Here is a 20,522-nt window from a genome sequence, read left to right as displayed (position 1 = left end):
ACCCCTCTGTTCTCTGTTTGCGTTCGCACAGATGGCCTGAGCAGCTGAGCAAGGCCAGAGGGGAAGAGAGAGAGAGGGAGAAGGAGAGAGGAAAAGCCCTGGGGAGAAAATCCATACCGCAAGCAGCACACACACACACACACACACACACACACACACACACACACACACACAGACCTCAGACAACACAGTGGCAGTGAGAGGGGGAGGAGAGAGCCCTGCCACAGCGCACAGGGCAATCAACTTAATTGAGTGACACAGCAGTCACATTTGGAGTGAGGTGTGTGTGTGTTGGATGCAAGTGAAAGCAACAGCAACCGTGTTTCACACATGTACATGTTAAGCTCAGTCCAACAGAGATGCTCTGTTCAAGAACCAGGTCCTCACACCATGCTTCTCTGCCAATAACAGAGCTCTACACTAACATCAGACGCCTGCCCTGACTCCAACCCTTCAAAAAGAAAAACAACAACAAAATCCAACTCCAGATTGACACCAGGGACTCTCACACGTCGATAGCCCTGACAACTCAACTAGAAAAAATAAAGTCAAATCCAATCGGTGCCTTTCTCCCTCTACCTCCCCTTTCTGTGTTCTGAACGGTTCTATTCCTGCAGTTGCTGAACAGCCAGACAGCTTGACTGTGCTTTTCCCAGCTCTGCTCTGTTGTGGTGATAAATCTCCAGCCCTCAGCCAGAGGAACACTGCTCTGCTCTTTTTCCTCCAGTTGGGAGATTACACAGCTCTAGTCTAAGGCCCTCGCCCCGTCTACATCACCCTGTGTAGTAAGGAACATACAACTGCGCCTAATGATACATGTGTTGGCACTGGCAATATTTTGACTGACTTTGGACAACCCTGCAATGTTGTAGTTGTCTTTGTTGAAATATGTTTTGATTGTCTTTGCAGTCATATGCTTGATTAGAGATGGATGGCGTTAGGATTACCTGTGTAAAACATCTCAAGCTGATTCTCCACAGATGGTAGTGTGTTAGATATACTTTGTTCATTGGAGTGGGATATCAGAAGCTGTCGGCTGCTAAACGGCTAGAGGATGTGGGCTGCAGCCTAGATAGAAGATGACAAGGGTCAACCAGCTGCATCACAACCCCAAGGACGCTCGCCACCCCCCAAGAGGAGAGGAACAACTTCCTGTCCATGTCTGGAGGACTCATTGCTATTTAGGGAAGCAATAAAGAGAGGAAGTGAAATACTACACACACACACACACACACCACCAAGGGGCAGGGGTTCACTGTCAAGTCAAGGAGAAACCAAACAATAGGATGAAGGTGCGCACACACACACACACACACACACACACCTTTATCTCATTATTGTTAATCAATCATAGACAAGACGCTTAATGCACTTCAGCAGCTGACGATAGAACACCAGCTGGGCAAAGTATGATCATCCTCCAAGAGCCATATTCAATGTAAACTAATCTGCCTCTGTGTGTCTCACAGACACCGCAGACACTTACAGGCCTATACTGTATATACTGATATCTGGCAGGCCTCCAACAGCACTGGGAGATCCCAGCTTTTCAGATTGACTAGACACACAAGCGTGAGAGGAGTCCTCAAATGTATTATTTAATGAGGCAAGTCAGTTAAGGACAAATTCTTATTTACAATGACAGCCTACACTGGCCAAACCTGGACGACGCTGGGCCAATTGCGCGCCGCCCTGTGGGATTCCCAATCACAGCCGATAATCAGGTCATGAGTATATTCTAACGGTAATCGCCACGTTGACCTTTTAAAAAACTGTGCAGAGTCTCAGTGTGTACACCTATTAGAGGTTGACCGATTAATCGGAAGGGCCGATTTCAAGTTTTCATAACAATCGGAAATCGGTATTTTTGGACACCGATTCAACAAATATTTTTAACACCTTTATTTAATCTTTATTTAACTAGGCAAGTCAGTTAAGAACACATTCTTATTTTCAATGACGGCCTAGGAACAGTGGGTTAACTGCCTGTTCAGGGGCAGAACGACAGATTATTTACCTTGTCAGCTCAGGGATTCAATCTGGCAACCTTACAGTTAACTAGTCCAACGCTCTAACCACCTGCCTCTCATTGCACTCCACGAGGAGCCTGCCTGTTACGCAAATGCAGTAAGCCAAGGTAAGTTGCTAGCTAGCATTAAACTTATCTTATAAAAAACAATCAATCAATCATAATCACTTGTTAACTACACATGGTTGATGATATTACTAGTTTATCTAGCGTGTCCTGCGTTGCATATAATCGATGGGGTGCGTATCGTTGCTCCAATGTGTACCTAACCATAAACATCAATGCCTTTCTTAAAATCAATACACAGAAGTATATATTTTTAAACCTGCATATTTAGCTAAAAGAAATCCAGGTTTGCAGGCAATATTAACCAGGTGAAATTGTGTCACTTATATGCAACAGTTTGGGCCGCTTAATTTGCCAGAATGTTGCGTAATTATGACATAACATTGAAGGATGTGCAATAACGGGAATATCTAGACTTATGGATGCCACCCGTTAGATAAAATATGGAACGGTTCCGTATTTCACTGAAAGAATAAACGTCTTGTTTTCGATATGAGTTTACGGATTCTACCATATTAATGACCTACGGCTCGTATTTCTGTGTGTTATCATGTTATAACTAAGTCTATTATTTGATAGAGCAGTCTGACTGAGCGATGGTAGGCACCAGCAGGCTCGTAAGCATTCATTCAAACAGCACTTCGTGTGTTTGCCAGCAGCTGTTTATGACTTCAAGCCTATCAACTCCTGAGATTAGGCTGGTGTAACCGATGTGAAATGGCTAGCTAGTTAGCGGGGTGCGCGCTAATAGCATTTCAAACGTCACTCGCTCTGAGACTTGGAGTGGTTGTTCCCCTTGCTCTGCAAGGGCCGCGGCTTTTGTGGAGAGATGGGTAACGATGCTTCGAGGGTGGCTGTTGTCGATGTGTTCCTAGTTCGAACCCAGGTAGCAGCGAGGAGAGGGATGGAAGCTATACTGTTACCCTGGCAATCCTAAAGTGCCTATAAGAACATCCAATCGTCAAAGGTATATTAAATACAAATGGTATAGAGAGAAATAATCCTATAATTCCTATAATAACTACAACCTAAAACTTCTTACCTGGGAATATTGAAGACTCATGTTAAAAGGAACCACCAGCTTTCATATGTTCTCATGTTCTGAGCAAGGAACTTAAACACTAGCTTTCTTACATGGCACATATTGCACTTTTACTTTCTTCTCCAACACTTTGCTTTTGTATTATTTAAACCAAATTGAACATGTTTCATTATTTATTTGAGTCTAAATTGATTTTATTGATGTATTATATTAAGTTAAAATAAGTGTTCATTCAGTATTGTTGTAATTGTCAATATTACAAATAAATAAAAAAAGAATCGGACGATTTATCGGTATCGGCCTTTTTTGGTCCTCCAATAATCGGTATCGGCGTTGAAAAATCATAACCGGTCGACCTCTAACACCTATACAAGCTTTTGCATGTGTATGGCTGTGTTTTGGGGCATTAGGTCAATTTGTTTGATAAAACACAAATCGACAAAAACCTATTGGAGTAAATGATACATGTTCAATTCCCAATGAATGTTCCCAGCAGGAGTGGGTGGGCTAAATGCTAACTTAATGTTGTCTCTCCTGGTGGCCTGTGTGTGCATGTCTAATCAGGGCCTCCCTTTGCCAGGAACAAGAGCCTGGCTACTGAAAATCACAGCGGTGATTTGCAATGGCAACCGCCACCGCTTTCCTAGTACACTGCTGTGTGTACATACATTCTCTGTGCCTGCATGTCCCCCAGGGTCAGCTGTAAATAGCAGTCAATGGGAGGATTGTAGCAGAAGGAAGCTGGGGCAAGCGTACAGGAGATCAGTTTAGTGTGCTTTTCCTAACGCTCCCATAACCTTCCCTTAATGCCTAGAATTGATAACCGTGGCACCAGAGAGAGGATTCAAGAGTTAACGGTCGGGAGTCTGGTTTGAAGAGGCCAGTTTAACAGCCTCTGAACCCATCAACACACATTCATCACCACATGCTGCAAACACTGGGATCCGGTGTCTTTACTCCTCGGCCAGTGTTAAGACGCCCTGGTGCCTGTGTTGACAGAACATCTCTCAGTTTAATGTTGAGACTGTGTGGCGTCTTCATCTAGAAACCACTGCTCTTATTCAACACTGCTGAGATAAGTTCCACAAGGTTTCTGTTAAGTGAACATTAACGTTTGAGGCACCACACGCTGGAATAGGGCCAGAGGTAAACTCTAAAACAGAAACCCTGCAACATTCCACTATTCCTCTGAGGGAGGACAAGCATACACACCAGACATGGTGCGTTGAGGACCAACACATGAAACATTTTGTTGAATGATGCAGCATTGAGTCTTACAAGCAAGTCTGGGGACTTGAGACTGTAGCAGGTGAAACCAGAATGGGTGGTACTACCAGTCTTACACAGACAAGACTACACAAAGAATAAAATGTTAAAACCATGGCAACAACTTCATTTGGGGTTGGTGCAGATGGTTCCGATACAAAAGAAGAGAAGGGAAACAGAGGAGTGCTAGAGGGCGCTACAGAGGGCCCAAAACAGAAACTAACAGCACCGCCTCCAAAAGCAAAATTTCCCCCCATTAATACGCTCCATCATGTATCATCTCAGAGGGAAATTTTGGCACTAAACCCTGAACAGCTGCTGTGCATTACTAATATCATCATTCATTTCAAAGTACAATTAATACATTGTGGAAAATGCCAAATCTGCAAGTGTGATTAAATGTCATTCAGGAACTTACAATAGATCACACCCAAAAACACATGCTTTCCAAGGCTTCAAGAGAACGCATGATCATCATCATCATCATAAAAGCATTATATTACACCATACTCATCATCATAGTCCCTTTCAGCGACTACTACACACACCAGTTCATCTCTCCACTCAATTAGCTTTCCCTGCATGGTACCGTCCCTCTCTCTGCTTTAATAGAAACCATTATACACTTCTGTAGCCTTGGGGCGGCCATCTAAACAGAACCCAAGAGACTGAGGGACTGATTGTTGCTGTGCGCTGCCCAGCTAAGAAAGGGGAGCCAGGGTGGTACAAAAGACGCATGACACCGTCCCAGCTGAGTCAGTGCGCTGCCTTCATCACCCTGACACTAATCGCGGCTTCGCGGCTCGCACATTCCCAAACAGGCCCGGCCAAAGGTCAGGAAGCCGCCCCTGCCCCACACACAAACAAACCGCTCCAAACAAAGTTGACTCCTCTCCACGGAATTCCTTCCTGGACACGGTGGGAGACAAGAAGGGATTGTGAGGCCCTTCTCGGGCGGTGACGTCAGGACATGCCCGACAAATGAGGCTATGGACACTTAACTCCCCAGACAGGATCCAAATCAGCTGCTTTCTGCTCTATCTCCTGGGCTATAGCCTACAATGCACCATCGTTTCAACCTTATGATTTCCATTGACAACTCAATGGTCTTGGTAACAGACAATGGACCAAGTAAACTCAGTTCAGGAATACGCTTTTCTCTTGTTCACTGGTCTGCTGCCTGTGTCAGTCAAGGCAACATCTTGTGTGACAGACACCTGAATCACAGAACCATGTGATGTGACAGACTGTAATCCCTGTGCTCTAAAGAAGTTTAGTAGGAGCCAAAAGCAGGTTTAGAGTCTGTACCGCCATGGCACGACTGGTAGAAACTTCAAGTGAGAGAAGGGTACTATCTAATAGAGGTCGACCGATTATGATTTTTCAACGCCGATACCGATTATTGGAGGACCAAAAAAAAGGCAGATACTGATTAATTTTTATTTATTTATTTGTAACAATGACAATTACAACAATACTGAATGAACACTTATTTTAACTTAAATATAATACATCAATGAAATCAATTTAGCCTCAAATAAATAATGAAGCATGTTCAATTTGGTTTAAATAATACAAAAACAAAGTGTTGGAGAAGAAAGTAAAAGTGCAATATGTGCCATGTAAGCAAGCTAACGTTTAAGTTCCTTGCTCAGAACATGAGAACATATGAAAGCTGGTGGTTCCTTTTAACATGAGTCTTCAATATTCCCAGGTAAGAAATTTTAGGTTGTAGTTATTATAGGAATTATAGAACTATTTCTCTCTATACCATTTGTATTTCATTAACCTTTGACTATTGGATGTTCTTATAGGCACTTTAGTCCATCCATAAGTCTAAATATTGCTGTTACATTGCACAACCTTCAATGTTATGTCATATTTACTTAAAATTCTGGCAAATTAGGCGGCCCAAACTGTTGCATATACACTGACTCTGCGTGCAATGAACGCAAGAGAAGTGACACAATTTCACCTGGTTAATATTGCCTGCTAACATGGATTTCTTTTAGCTAAATATGCAGGTTTAAAAATATATACTTCTGTGTATTGATTTTAAGAAAGGCAATGATGTTTATGGTTAGGTACACATTGGAGCAACGATACGCACCGCATTGATTATATGCAACGCAGGGCACGCTAGATAAACTAGTAATATCATCAACCATATGTAGCTAACTAGTGATTATGATTGATTGATTGTTTTTTATAAGATAAGTTTAATGCTAGCTAGCAACTTACCTTGGCTTACTGCATTTGCGTAACAGGCAGGCTCCTCGTGGAGTGCAATGAGAGGCAGGTGGTTAGAGCGTTGGACTAGTTAACTGTAAGGTTGCAAGATTGAATCCCTGAGCTGACGAGGTAAAAATCGGTCGTTCTGCCCCTGAACAAGGCAGTTAACCCACCGTTCCTAGGCCGTCATTGAAAATAAGAATGCGTTCTTAACTGGCTTGCCTAGTTAAATAAAGAATAAATAAAAGGTGTAAAAATATATATATATATATATATATATATATATATTTTAAATCGGCGTCCAAAAATACCGATTTCCAATTGTTATTGTTATGAAAACTTGAAATCGGCCCTAATTAATCGGCCATTCCGATGAATCGGTCGACCTTTACTATCTACATCACATACCTTCGCTCCCGGACCCATCCGGTGAATATGCTGGTCCCAAACACACACACACACTACCCCCACTTTACCAGCACCCATCTCCCAGCCTCAGGAGACTCGGCCCCCCGGGGACAGGGAGATTAACACATGACAGAGCTTGTTAACCCTGGACAAAGAGATTTGCTAATCCTGTACGATCAGGCCGACTGTCCTCCAGCGCCGGCCCAGAGACTACCCACAGAGACAGAGAGTGCCCAGGACAGAGGCCTAGTGTGTCCCAGAAACGAAACAAAAAGACCTGGCTCCATCACAACAATGGAGAGATGGAGCCGACAACAAACAAGGTCCCAACAACGCACAGTCTTAACTACAGTAGACCGCTGAGAAGAACAGCGGGGTGGGTGTGATCTTGACCATGGCGATATTGATCGTGGGGGAGAAAGTGAGGATGTGGGCTACTCAGATGGTGAGAAGCGTCAGTGCATTAGAGAGGCAGACAGGGACCTGTTCCACTAATGGTGTCCCTTGCCTGGGGGTTACCCACCAGTGAGGCTGGTGTGGAGGGACTGAAGGAGAAGGTAATGTGTAACTTGAAGAGCAGGTCCTTCTCCATAATGGGCAGTGTGCCCACTGACAGACTCCACTCAGGGGGTAAATGACATTAGGCCAGATAGAGCCAGCTGGTGGGTTGGATCGATGACACCAGATAGGATGGAGAGGAACAGGGCAGGCATCTGGACGGGACAGCAAAACATACCCTTGAGGTTTCAGCTCTCTAGCAGCCACTCACTACTGGAACTGACTCTGGCCATAAGAGGATTATGTCCTCCTGTTTGAAGCGGAGAAGGCACGTTCCAGATGGAATCTGATCCATCGCAGGTTGTCAACACCACCAGGGCTAACCAGGGCTTATCAACAAAATAACAGCTAGGCTAACACCACATAAAACTGTACCTAGTCGTTACCCAGAAATGTACATGGTATTTGGGGCTTGGGTAAAAAGGCTTCTTAAATAGAAATTACAGGACAATAGCATTTCAAATGACTCAAAACATCTGACAAATCCCCCCCTCCCTTTCAACTCTCATAACTGTAGCCATATTTCTGTCATCGGGAACTTTAGGCACCCATGTCATGCCAGACTGGCTCATGGTGTAGACAGGCTGCCACAGCACTGACATAATGCTGAATAAATTGGGCAGAAAAAAATGAAACACAACTGACAGTAAACAGGTGGAAACCATGGCAACACTTACAGTGCATTCGGAAAGTAGTCAGACCCCTTTACTTCTTCCACATTTTGTTACGTTACAGCCTTATTCTAAAATTGATTAAATAGTTTTTTTCCCCTCATCAATCTACACACAATACCCCATAATGACAATGCGAAAACAGGTTTAGAAATGTTTGCAAATTACAAATAAAAAACAGAAATACCTTATTTACACAAGTATTTAGACCCTCTGTTATAAGACTCGAAATTGAGCTCAGGTGCATCCTGTTTCCATTGATCATCCTTAAGATGTTTCTACAACTTTGAGTCCACCTGTGGTGAATGTAATTGACTGGACATGATTTGGAATGGCACACCTGTCTATATTAGGTCAGAGCAAAAACCAAGCAGGTCGAAGGAATTGTCCATAGAGCTCCGAGACGGGATTGTGTTGAGGCACAGATCTGCAGAAGGGTACCAAAAAATGTCTGAAGCATTGAAGGTCCAAGAACAGTGGCCTCAATCATTCTTAAATAATTTCTTTCACTTACTTGCTGTGCTGTTTCATTGTTCATTTGTTCAGTCGTTTCATTCTCAACCAGGATTTCTATGGAACGCCGTTTGGGTCATTGCGTGTCAAAAATATAACATTATTTGACGTGTCAAATAAGCTTGTTGACCAATCAGGACCTGGATATGACTGCACGTCACATAATAATTTAACGGGTTCATTAATTTTTTACGTAGTTATTACACTATCACTCGTATTTCATATGTCACAACGATTCATCGATACATATGCTATGATGCTGGTAAAGTTGTCTCGCGCACCTACAGTGCTTGCATAAAAAAAGATAGCTAGCTCATGGATGCAAACAATGTTTTTACCCAAAAACATAGGAAAACGACAATCTGGTTCAGTAGCTATATAGTTAACTAGCTATATAGCTAGGTATCAGTCTACCCAGTGACACCCAGAGAATATTAGCGTCGTAGCTCTTATTGTGGGACTCTGAAACAACTGAATTGAGCCACATTCATTGTCAGCCTACGTGTATTAAACACTATTCCCGAGGAAAAACAATACTGCGTGGATGTTTGAGTCTGATAACTCTGAGGAGGACGTTGGGAAAAAATATCTTAAGAGACAATGCTAATATTTGCGTAAACTCTTCACAGTTGTGTTCTGTGGGTGTCACCGAATAGACTGATAACCCATTTCATTGATTCACATTCCAACCTTGTTTAACATGATGTAGTCTAAATATGGCATGATTCCACCAATTGTAACCTTATGCCTCACTTTCAAAAGAGGTACTTTTATTTTGAAGGCAAACTGCAAAATCCACTATTGTGCCTAATCGTTATTGTGGCTTGCTTCACAATACAAAACCTGGTCCGGTCAAGCCTCACTAGCCAGATGAAGCTAGCTGGCTGTTTATAACCCTGTTGCCCAAAGCTAATATTAAGTAGCTGGCTAGCTATTTATTTTCAGGAACTGAAGTTCAATTTCAATAGGCGAACAACAACTGGCTACCTAGCTAATACTTACAAGGATTCCTAAATCATTGCTAAGAACAATGAAAATGACTGCAGTTTCTACTGGTCATTGTTTTCAGGCTGGTTGTATTGGTGCTAGGTACCAAGCTAAAGCTAGCTACCCCAGAAGTTGCGGTCGAACAAATAATGCTTTATTACCAACGCGGTATTGTAAACAATCGTTCATGGCCGGTATTTGCAGACTTTTTTGTACAGCTTTGACAGTGCTACTAATAGTAGTGGTGATGCTTGGCTTGCACCTGCAAATTCAGAACACACAACCTTCTATAATAGAACTGTGTTATTTGACGTGTACCTTTTTTGACACGCAAAGACCCAAATGGCGTTCCATAGTATGTTGTGACGCTATTACTGTGCAACTCCGATAGGACAACATCTGAATAATAGCGCACTTGGTAGTATGTACTAGAGGTCGACCGATTAATCGGAATGGCCGATTAATTAGGGACGATTTCAAGTTTTCATAACAATCGGAAATCGGTATTTTTGGACGCCGATTTTGCCGTTTTTTTTTACAACATTATTTAACTAGGCAAGTCAGTTAAGAACACATTCTTATTTTCAAAGACGGCCTAGGAACGGTGGGTTAACTGCCTTGTTCAAGGGCAGAACGACAGATTTTTACCTTGACAGCTCGGGGATTCAATCTTGCAACCTTACGGTTAACTAGTCCAACGCTCTAACCACCTGCCTCATGAGGAGCCTGCCTGTTACGCGAATGCAGTAAGAAGCCAAGGTAAGTTGCTAGCTAGCATTAAACTTATCTTATAAAAAACAATCAATCAATCATAATCACATGGTTGATGATATTACTAGTTTATCTAGCGTGTCCTGTGTTGCATATAATCGATGCAGTGCGCATTCGCGAAAAAGGACTGCCGTTGCTCCAATGTGTACCTAACCAGAAACATCAAGGCCTTTCTTAAAATCAATACACAGAAGTATATATTTTTAAACCTGCATATTTAGCTAAAATAAATCCAGGTTAGCAGGCAATATTAACCAGGTGAAATTGTGTCACTTCTCTTGCGTTCATTGCACGTAGAGTCAGAGTATATGCAACAGTTTGGGCCGCCTGGCTCTTTACGAACTAATTTGCCAGAATTTTACGTAATTATGACATAACATTGAAGGTTGTGCAATGTAACAGGAATATTTAGACTTATGGATGCCACCCGTTAGATAAAATACGTAACGGTTCCGTATTTCACTGAAATAATAAACGTCTTGTTTTCGAGATGATAGTTTCCGGGTTCGACCATATTAATGCTCGTATTTCTGTGTGTTATTATGTTATAATTAAGTCTATGATTTGATAGAGCAGTCTGACTGAGCGATGGTAGGCACCACCAGCAGGCTCGTAAGCGTTCATTCAAACAGCACTTTTGTGCGTTTTGCCAGCAGCTCTTCGCAATGCTTCAAGCATTGCGCTGTTTATGACTTCAAGCCTATCAACTCCCAAGATTAGGCTGGTGTAACCGATGTGAAATGGCTAGCTAGTTAGCGGGGAGCACGCTAATAGCGTTTCAAACGTCACTCACTCTGAGACTTGGAGTAGGTGTTCCCCTTGCTCTGCATGGGTAACGCTGCTTCGAGGGTGGCTGTTGTCGATGTGTTCCTGGTTCGAGCCCAGATAGGCGCGAGGAGAGGGATGGAAGCTATACTGTTACACTGGCAATGCTAAAGTGTCTATAAGAACATCCAATAGTCAAAGGTATATGAAATACAAATGGTATAGAGAGAAATTGTCCTATAATAACTACAACCTAAAACTTCTTACCTGGGAATATTGAAGACTCATGTTAAAAGGAACCACCAGCTTTCATATGTTCTCATGTTCTGAGCAAGGAACTTAAACGTTAGCTTTCTTACATGGCACATATTGCACTTTTACTTTCTTCTCCAACACTTTGTTTTTGTATTATTTAAACCAAATTGAACATGTTTCATTATTTATTTGAGTCTAAATTGATTTTATTGATGTATTATATTAAGTTAAAATAAGTGTTCATTCAGTATTGTTGTAATTGTCAATATTACAAATAAATAAAAAAGAATCGGCCGATTTATCGGTATCTGCTTTTTTTGGTCCTCCAATAATCGGTATTGGCGTTGAAAAATCATAATCGGTCGACTTCTAGTATGTACCGGTGCCAAACCAGAGGGTGAAAGCCAACATCACGCTCGACAGAGAACTGTTAATTGTCAAAGGCAATGAATTGCATTATCCTGGCATTAATGGATTTCGCCTTTGAGTTTACTCTTTCAAATAACTGCTCGATCCACACAGCATACATTGTGGGCTAGGTTGTTAGGAATTCTGTGTTGCACGTGTAGTGCAACATTTTATGTGGCGTCATAATGACATGTACCTAGGTTATATAGGTATGCACGTCAGCTTTGACATCAGTTTTGCACATCGGCGTTAAACTTTACATCGGGCCGATACCGATGTTGCCATTTTTAGCTAATTAGATTTACTTATATATCGTGCATCCCTACTAGAAACCAGCAAGCCTTTAGTTTCTGACAGTATTAAAGATCATTTCCATGTTGAGTAGACGTTATGGCCATATCGCAGCCACAGCAATCCAGGCAAAATTGTGAAAGTGGTGAGGGAGGCATAGCAACAGGGTTCTGAACCATGTCCATTATCCAGCCTCCCACTGGAAGAATTCAGAGCCTCAACACAGAAAATTAATTACTGCAGCTGCTGGCATATATACCCTCAAAACTGCACAGCAACTGTCAGGACTGACAACTGTGATACCACTGAGGCAGCTATCTTGGCTGGACCAATGTCCGTGGCAGAATTATCAGGCCTTTATCTGGAAAGTACACATTACAGTAATGACGACCATGGCAAACAATGGAGTGGCACTGCAGAAACCACTACTACAGTCCCAGGTCTGTGGTTAAAATAATCTCACGGCTGCAGGCCAGTTGCCAGCTCTGACTTTACTCATAAGCGATGGTGACAGAAAGTGCCAAAGGTCATACAGTTCAACCCACTGAGCAATAAAAGCAGTAGAGACAGCATCCAAGATGGCCGATTCATGGACCGTCTATATCCGAGTTGCATCCAGTTTAATCTGACTTCTATATGGGGCCGTCTATGGGAATTGTCTTTCTGGGCCGGACATCAGATAAACTGCAGTACCGAAGCAAGACTGTAGGTGCAGTCGAAAGTGTGCTTCCAGACCAGAACCCTGGGCCTTGGTTCAGCCTGAGAGGGATCTGGTGAGTAGGGGACCAGTCCAGGGCAGGCAGAGGACACACCAATTTGAATATGTACAGTTTGGGGACGTCACTGAATCAACCTATACCTATTCACCTACGCCTGAGTGCAAGCAGAGGCACAAATTACTGTAGGCATCTCCCTGACAGCCCATGGCATAGGTCAGAGGAAGGGCAGAGCAAAGAGAACTGTAGGTCATAAAATCACTCCAGAATGCTATGGTATGAATTCCACATGGAATTGCATCTCTTCTGATTGTAGACATCTAAGCTCTTCTTTGGCCAACTGTTTCAGAAGGCTTACTAAAACATGTGCATGGCATTAAAGGAGAGACTTAAAATAGGTGTGACAGACAATGTAATAACCAAAATGCCTGCGGAGACATGAGTGGAGGAGGAATCCATTTTCAGCCTATTGTGAAAGTGAGGTGGGCAAGGGGAATTTGGTACCAAATGTCACAATGCTGGCACATTGGTTGAAAGTACAAAAATAACACTATTTTGCTAAAACAAGATAAATCATATTGAACCCGAAATCTGTCTTATCATTCGATTCATAGACATGACAGATATTTTTTTTTAAACGTAACAAGCCAGCAGCACTTGGGTAAAACAGGATCTACATTTAATTTCAAATGAATGCATTATGCCCATGTCTGAGCGTGTCTCTATCCCGCTGCCTCATTCACTTGCTTGCTTTGTGAGTCAGCCATCGCTCATTAATGCACCAGAGGGTTGACTAGCATGTTGGAGCCTCTCTAAGCCAGACAAGTGCTCACAATCACCCTGAGATGCAATATATTCCCGAGTGGCATCAATACCTTATGGCAGATCATTGCAGAATATTGACCTACCCATGCCCACTACCCCACCCTATAAGGCTCATTGTCATCCGAACATCAGGGGCAGAGGTTAGGCCTGTGGGCCATCTATAATGATTAGTTGTAAATGTATATGGTAGCTGCACGTTGAGGGTTTTGGAGACTAACATTATTCACCATTGTTCTTTTGGAGAGAGGAGTGTGGTCTGGTTGCATAGCATTAACACAAGCAAAAAACAGCTCTGAGTTCATAGCCTGAAGCCACAATGTTTGCCTATATGATAGAGTTTGAACAAATTGTGTTTTGTTGCATTGAGATTACAGTACTTGTCATGTCTCACGTTCTAATAATCATAAGAATTGGGTGAGTCTTCAAAGACTTCTCAACCTAATAAAGTATAGCACTTAAGCCATTCTACAAAAGTAGCCGATGCTATGTTCTCTGACTAATGCAAAAGACTAACAGAATTAGCCTAAATTGCCCAACATTTCGCCTAGGGCAACGAACCAAGCCGTTCTCACTAGAGACCACTTGGCCGCACAGAACAATAGGCGTTAGCCATGGAGGATGAGAGAAGAAAAGTTGATATAATGAAGTGAATACGACGAATTGCTTTTGAAAAGGCAAATCATCCAAATTAATACACACAGATCCCTACCTAAAAGGAAGGCTGTTATTTTAGCCAGGTCATTCGTCGGTTAGCTAAATAGCTGGTGATCAATTTCAGCCATCACACAGGGCTGCCACCGCCCCATCACCCCCTCCCAATTGCAATCGAATTCCGAATCTAAAACATCCTCTTTATGGCTTGAGCCGCTCACTGGCAGAAGGAAAATACAACGATTCACTTGCTCCTATTCTCGTTTTTGTGCGACCCAACAGACTCGCCTGGATAGTTCAGTTAGCAAGTAACCTATTTAGTTAGCTAGCATTTCAACAAAGCTTATTTGTATGGCGCCGTTTCCAATTCAAGTTGACGTTTATGTCATGAATCTTGCCCTCGAGGCATAACTGAGCGATTTCCGCTAGGTGAGCCAGCTGCAAAGTCAAAATTTGCTTTACTTGAAACAATCACGAAAACAAAAGTGTGCTTTTTGGTCTTAATTTATGGTTGAGACATTAGAGTTAGCAGTGTGGTTAAGGTTAGGTTTAAAATGAGATTGTATGACTGTGGTTGTGCCAGCTAGTGACCACTCTGCAGACCTGCCTCCAGAACAAGATTCATGACGAAAAACGCTAACCTACGTTTGCAATAGGAAATCGTGAATTGGACTTGCAATGTCGACAAAGACATTCACCATCCATATGATTATTAACCCATTGTTAACACATTATTAACCCACTCTAACTACCAACATCATAATATAAAAATCTAATATTTTAGGAAACGAAAAACATTTGTTAAAGCATCACATCGTAACTTGCATTTGATATTTTCTGTAATTGAAGTGTAAATGTAGGTACACAGCTAGCTAGCATGCTAACGCTCAACCAGTCTCTAGACTTACCAACGCAGTGTTGCTAGCTATAGCTTGATCTCCAGCTACGCCCAGTGTTTGACAATATCCTCCGACTCCTTTCAGAATCCTCGAATACAAAGTGTAACAAATTGGAAAATGAAACCGAACGAGATGAAAAACAGGCCAAAGTACAGCAGCCAGATTACCAAGAAACTTCTGTCGACCGCCGATTTCAGAAGTGATGCACGTCCCTTCCAAAGAAAGGAAAAGCGATTTGCAGTCCACGCAGACAATCTCTACTGGCCGGGACGGATGGACAGGCGGAGAGGGTTTTACCACGGCATTGCGCGCGGGGGTGAAATTGAAAGGGATGAATAGCCAAGTAACTCGACTTTCTCCAGCTCACAACCAATCACTACCCCGGCTGAGATTTATTCAAATGAGGAATGATGTCATCTCTCAAATCACCCTACTTTCTTTCTTCCCATCCTTCCCAAATTGCACCGGTTGTCTCCCCCTTCCCGTATCCCTCCACCAGTTTTCCCGCGTCCCCTCCCTCCATGCCGGCTCCACGCTCGTCCTGCACACACCTCCTGCAGTTTCTTTTCTTTTCAACGGTGCATTCTCTCCACACAATGGTGGCATGTTAGGATTCTCCGTTGCTTCTGGACCACTGGATGCTGAGATTTCAGCCACAAAGGGTACCACAGCATAGTCTGTCATATTTTGATTTTCTTTAGGTCTACTGTCATTTTAGCTACTACCATATTACTCTAATATGATAATGAAACAAACATCTTTATTGGTTCTACAAGGACTAAAATTGTCCTGCTGCACATACATAATGAATATTGATTGACACCTTTTATCCATAAACACTATCTTCACAGAGATATTAATAATACTAGGTTTATTGCAGTGGCACATTCTTTATTGTAAGGACAAGATATCTAATCTGTTGCAGACAAGCCCCCACACAGACGAGACCAAACATGTTTGACCTGTCAAAGAAGAGGCTGCCACTAAAATCACCCGTGCATAAAGATCCACAATTTTATGTCAGATTGTAACAGAGTCAGAGACATGGCGGAATCGAAGGAGACAGAAACAAGATGAAGAGGGAATAGAAACAGAGGAAGGTTGAAGAAGCTGCCGCTGTCTGTAGTGTTTTTCCCCCAGACACAATTGTCTCCCTTTACTGATTGTGGGCGTTTTTTCATAGGCTTTGTCTGTGTGTGCCGCTCCTGTCTTCACACCAGACTTCTGAGACAGTCTCGGTGGGCATGCTGCCTGTTCGTCTGCACTGCTGTTGTTCAGCTCTCCCAGTGCAGCCAGAACTGTCTACATGAGCCAGGCTTTTGTGCCAGGGTGTGCACTGGCTAGGCAGCATTGTGCTTCACATTGTGTCCCCTTCAGCTCTCACCCTATGGAATTCATCATAACACACACACTTCCCCAGGATGTTTACCTCGGTGAACAGTTGCTCAATGGTGCGCTGACCTGTGTGGTTGTGTTATGGTTACACTGTCACTAGGCAATGTAAAGTAGCCTTGTGCTGCTACGCCTTTGTTGATATGCTAAGATTGATATCGCTTGTTTTGTATTCTATCACGCAATAACCCCAACTCCCTAAAGCTCTTCTCGCACTTCTCTCTCTCTCAAAATGATCAGCAAAGGTAAACCCTCTGGCCCACACCTACACAATTAGTTACATGGCCTTAACTAACATGACATTCAATAAACACACACACACACACACACACACACACACACACACACACACACACACACACACACACAGTAGTCAAACAGACCAGAGCAGACAGTAGAAATGTAGTGAAGGAAATGTATTGTGAGGGAAGCAGAGTAAAAACATAGAAAAAACACTAAACAGAGGTACTCCACACACTCAAGAACTACCACACAAAGTAAAGAGAGGGAGAGGAAAAACAGAGAAAGGCAAGGAAAAGAGGGTGGGAGTTTGGGGGTCCTATACTAGGTTCGGCCTGCCAGAGATGGACATATTGGCTTGGTGAAACAGGCACAACAAAGAGAGGAAGTTTTTTTTCCACACAGGCTGTGGTGCGCTGCAGTGGAGACAGGAATGGGCAGGGCAGTGTACTCGCCACCTAGTTCCCCTGTTATTTATCGCATTGTTGTTTCCCCTTGGCCAGCAGCCCAGCTGGGGCAACGCAGCACAAAAGAACTGGCGCACACTCAGCCAAGCCTCTGGATGTTGTTGTGCTAACTTTGACAAGGAATACACACTAACACCTGCGAACAGACACACACACAAGCTTGAGTGCTGTAATACAGGCTGTTCTCATATCAGTCAAATCACACAAAGGAGGAAGCAGGTATTGTGCAAAAAAAAAAAAAAAAAAGGGAGACACCCATCTTATCAGACATAGTCAATATCCTCAAAGGAAATTCACAGACACGTGTTTTTGGTCGAGAAATGGACTTTGAATATCTAGGACGTAAACATTACAACACGGCACACAGTACATGGTAGCCTGTTCATCACTACATGCTATTGACGTAGCACGCGCTCCAGCAGGTGTATCTCACTGATCATCCCTAAAGCCAAAACCTCATTTGGCCGCCTTTCCTTCCAGTTCTCTGCTGCCTGCGACTGGAACGAATTGCAAAAATCTCTGAAGTTGGAGACTTTTATCTCCCTCCCTATAGCCCACCCAATTTACCTACCTCATCCCCATACTGTTTTTATTTACTTTTCTGCTCTTTTGCACACCAGTATCTCTACCTGCACATGTTCATCTGATCATTTATCACTCCAGTGTTAATCTGCTAAATTGTAATTATTCACTCCTATGGCCTATTTATTGCCTACCTCCTCATGCCTTTTGCACACAATGTATATAGATAATTTTTTTCTACTATGTTATTGACTTGTTTATTGTTTACTCCATGTGTAACTCTGTGTTGTTGTCTGTTCACACTGCTATGCTTTATCTTGGCCAGGTCGCAGTTGCAAATGAGAACTTGTTCTCAACTAGCCTACCTGGTTAAATAAAGTGAAATAAAATAAATTCATTAAAATGCCTCTGAATACCATGTTCACAAGTTAGCACACGCCAGCAGTGCACCTGCTTCTGTTCTGTGTGAGCATGGGCTCCCAGGAGAACAGAATGTGCCAACACAGCATTACATTAACATGCTGCATACTAACACACTTGAAGAACATGTAACACAAAATCAGCACTGACTATATACTTACGACTACAGTCAATAATAACCTAATCTCACTGCGACATGCTGACTTAAACGTTTATGTTAAAACAAAATGTCATAATAGAAAATTTCAGATCAACAAAGATGGCTGTATCATACAACTGTATAATGCACACAGCCTAGTAAAATCCACAACTCATGTTATCACCTAGTTTCACTCTAAACACTAAAATAGAGGAGGCCTCGTGTCTCATGCAGCTAGCATTAGAGGACTTTTTGTTTAATTGGTATTGTTACCCTGAAACCTGATGATGTCCAGGCAGGCCAGTTTCTGGTTGATGGGTTAGTGGGAGTGCTTTCCAGCCCTTTACTGGCTGCATCCTGCTGTTAATAATGCATGCTGCTACTAAGGGTATCAGACAGCGACCCCTCTCCTCTATACCACTCAGACGAAGCTACATTAAGAGCACTGACTGTGCAGATCTCCGCACTGATCTTCCCTCCCCATCTTGACGTGTATTTTTTAATTATGTGCATTTATCTAGACTCACGTCTGCCATGTTACGTCCTTTCACTTATCTTTTGTTTTGCGATGTGCAAGTGTCCTGGCGTGTGGTACATTTTGGCCCCTTAAAAACAAGCTACTTTAAACTATTTACCTCTCATCCCCTTTGTTTCTGTTTTCTCTCCCTTCTTTATGGCCTAAGACAGCTATTGATTTCCTTTGACTGGCTGACTGGTAGAGGTTATGTAGAGTCAGACAAGAGGCTAGTTTCTCCCTCTAGTGGTGCCATCATACCACCACAGTCACAGGGGCACCGTACTGGGCAGGCAGTGGCATGAGAAGCAATGATGATCTGATCAAGTACAATTCACCATGAATCAATATACATAGAAAACTGTCTTAAAGCACGTTTGTCACATTACACTTCATAACAGGCCAAATCAAATTTTATTGGTCACATACGCATGGTTAGCAGATGTTAATGTGAGTGTAGCGAAATGCTTGTGCTTCTAGTTCTGACAGTGCAGTAATATCTAACAAGTAATCCAACAATTTCACAACTATCTTATACACACACAAGTGTAAAGGGATGAATAAGCATATGTACATATAAATATATGGATGAGCGATGGCCGTGCAGCTTAGGCAAGGTGCAGTAGATGGTACAGAGTACAGTATATACATATGAGATGAGTAATGTAGGGTATGTAAACATTATTACAGTGGCATTGTTTAAAGTGACTAGTGATACATTTATTACATCCAATTATTAGAGATTTGAGTCTGTATGTTGGCAACAGCCACTCAATGTTAGTGATGGCTGTTTAACAGTCTGATGGCCTTGAGATTGAAAAAACAGCTTCTGTCTTTCGGTCCCAGCTTTGATGCACCTGTACTGACCTCGCCTTCTGGATGATAGCGGGGTAAACATGCAGGTTCCTGAAGTCCACAATCATCTCGTTTGTTTTGTTGCCGTTGAGTGTGAGGTTATTTTCCTGACACCACACTCCGAGGGCCCTCACCTTCTCGCTGTAGGCAGTCTCGTCGTTGCTGGCGATCAAGCCTATCACTGTAGTGTCATCTGCAAACTTGATGATTGAGTTGGAGGCGTCATGGGTGAACAGGGAGTACAGAAGAGGGCTAAGAACTCACCCTTGTGGGGCCCCAGTGTTGAGGATCAGAAGGGTGGAGATGTTTCCTACCCTCACCACCTGGGGGCGGCCCGTCAAGAAATCCAGGACCCAGTTGCACAGGGCGGGGTCAAGACCCAGTGTCTCGAGCTTAATGACGAGTTTGGAGGGTACTATGGCGTTAAATGCCGGGCAGTAGTCGATGAACATCCTCTTTTCCAGATGGGTTAGGGCAGTGTGCAGTGTGATTGCATCATCTGTGGACCTATTGGGGCGGTAAGCAAATTGGAGTGGGTCTAGGGTATCAAGTAGGGTGGAGGTGATATGATCCTTGACTCGTCTCTCAAAGCACTTCATGATGACAGATAGTCATTTAGC

At 42.9% G+C, this 20,522-nt stretch overlaps 1 protein-coding gene across 4 annotated transcripts in view; it reads right to left on the bottom strand.

Annotated features, from left to right (window-relative positions):
• The window catches only part of LOC110538960 (microtubule-associated protein futsch), a 33,974-nt gene extending 18,160 nt beyond the window's left edge, over nt 1–15,814 (bottom strand). The window contains exons 1-2 of one of the 4 annotated variants that reach the window (XM_036938554.1): nt 15,363–15,813; nt 948–1,068 (exon numbers count right to left, since the gene is read on the bottom strand). The gene's annotated coding sequence lies outside the window, so the exon portion shown is untranslated. Of the gene's footprint in view, nt 1–947; nt 1,069–15,362 lie in introns of all 4 variants that reach the window. The other 3 variants (XM_036938555.1, XM_036938553.1, XM_036938551.1) reach the window with 3 other exon arrangements.
• Between the last annotated feature and the right edge of the window lie 4,708 nt (nt 15,815–20,522).

This window comes from Oncorhynchus mykiss, chromosome 12 (assembly GCF_013265735.2).
Source record: "Oncorhynchus mykiss isolate Arlee chromosome 12, USDA_OmykA_1.1, whole genome shotgun sequence".
Lineage (NCBI taxonomy): Eukaryota > Metazoa > Chordata > Actinopteri > Salmoniformes > Salmonidae > Oncorhynchus > Oncorhynchus mykiss.
The sequence above is the reverse complement of the archived record's forward strand: the minus strand, read 5'-3'. Positions and strand labels throughout refer to the sequence as shown.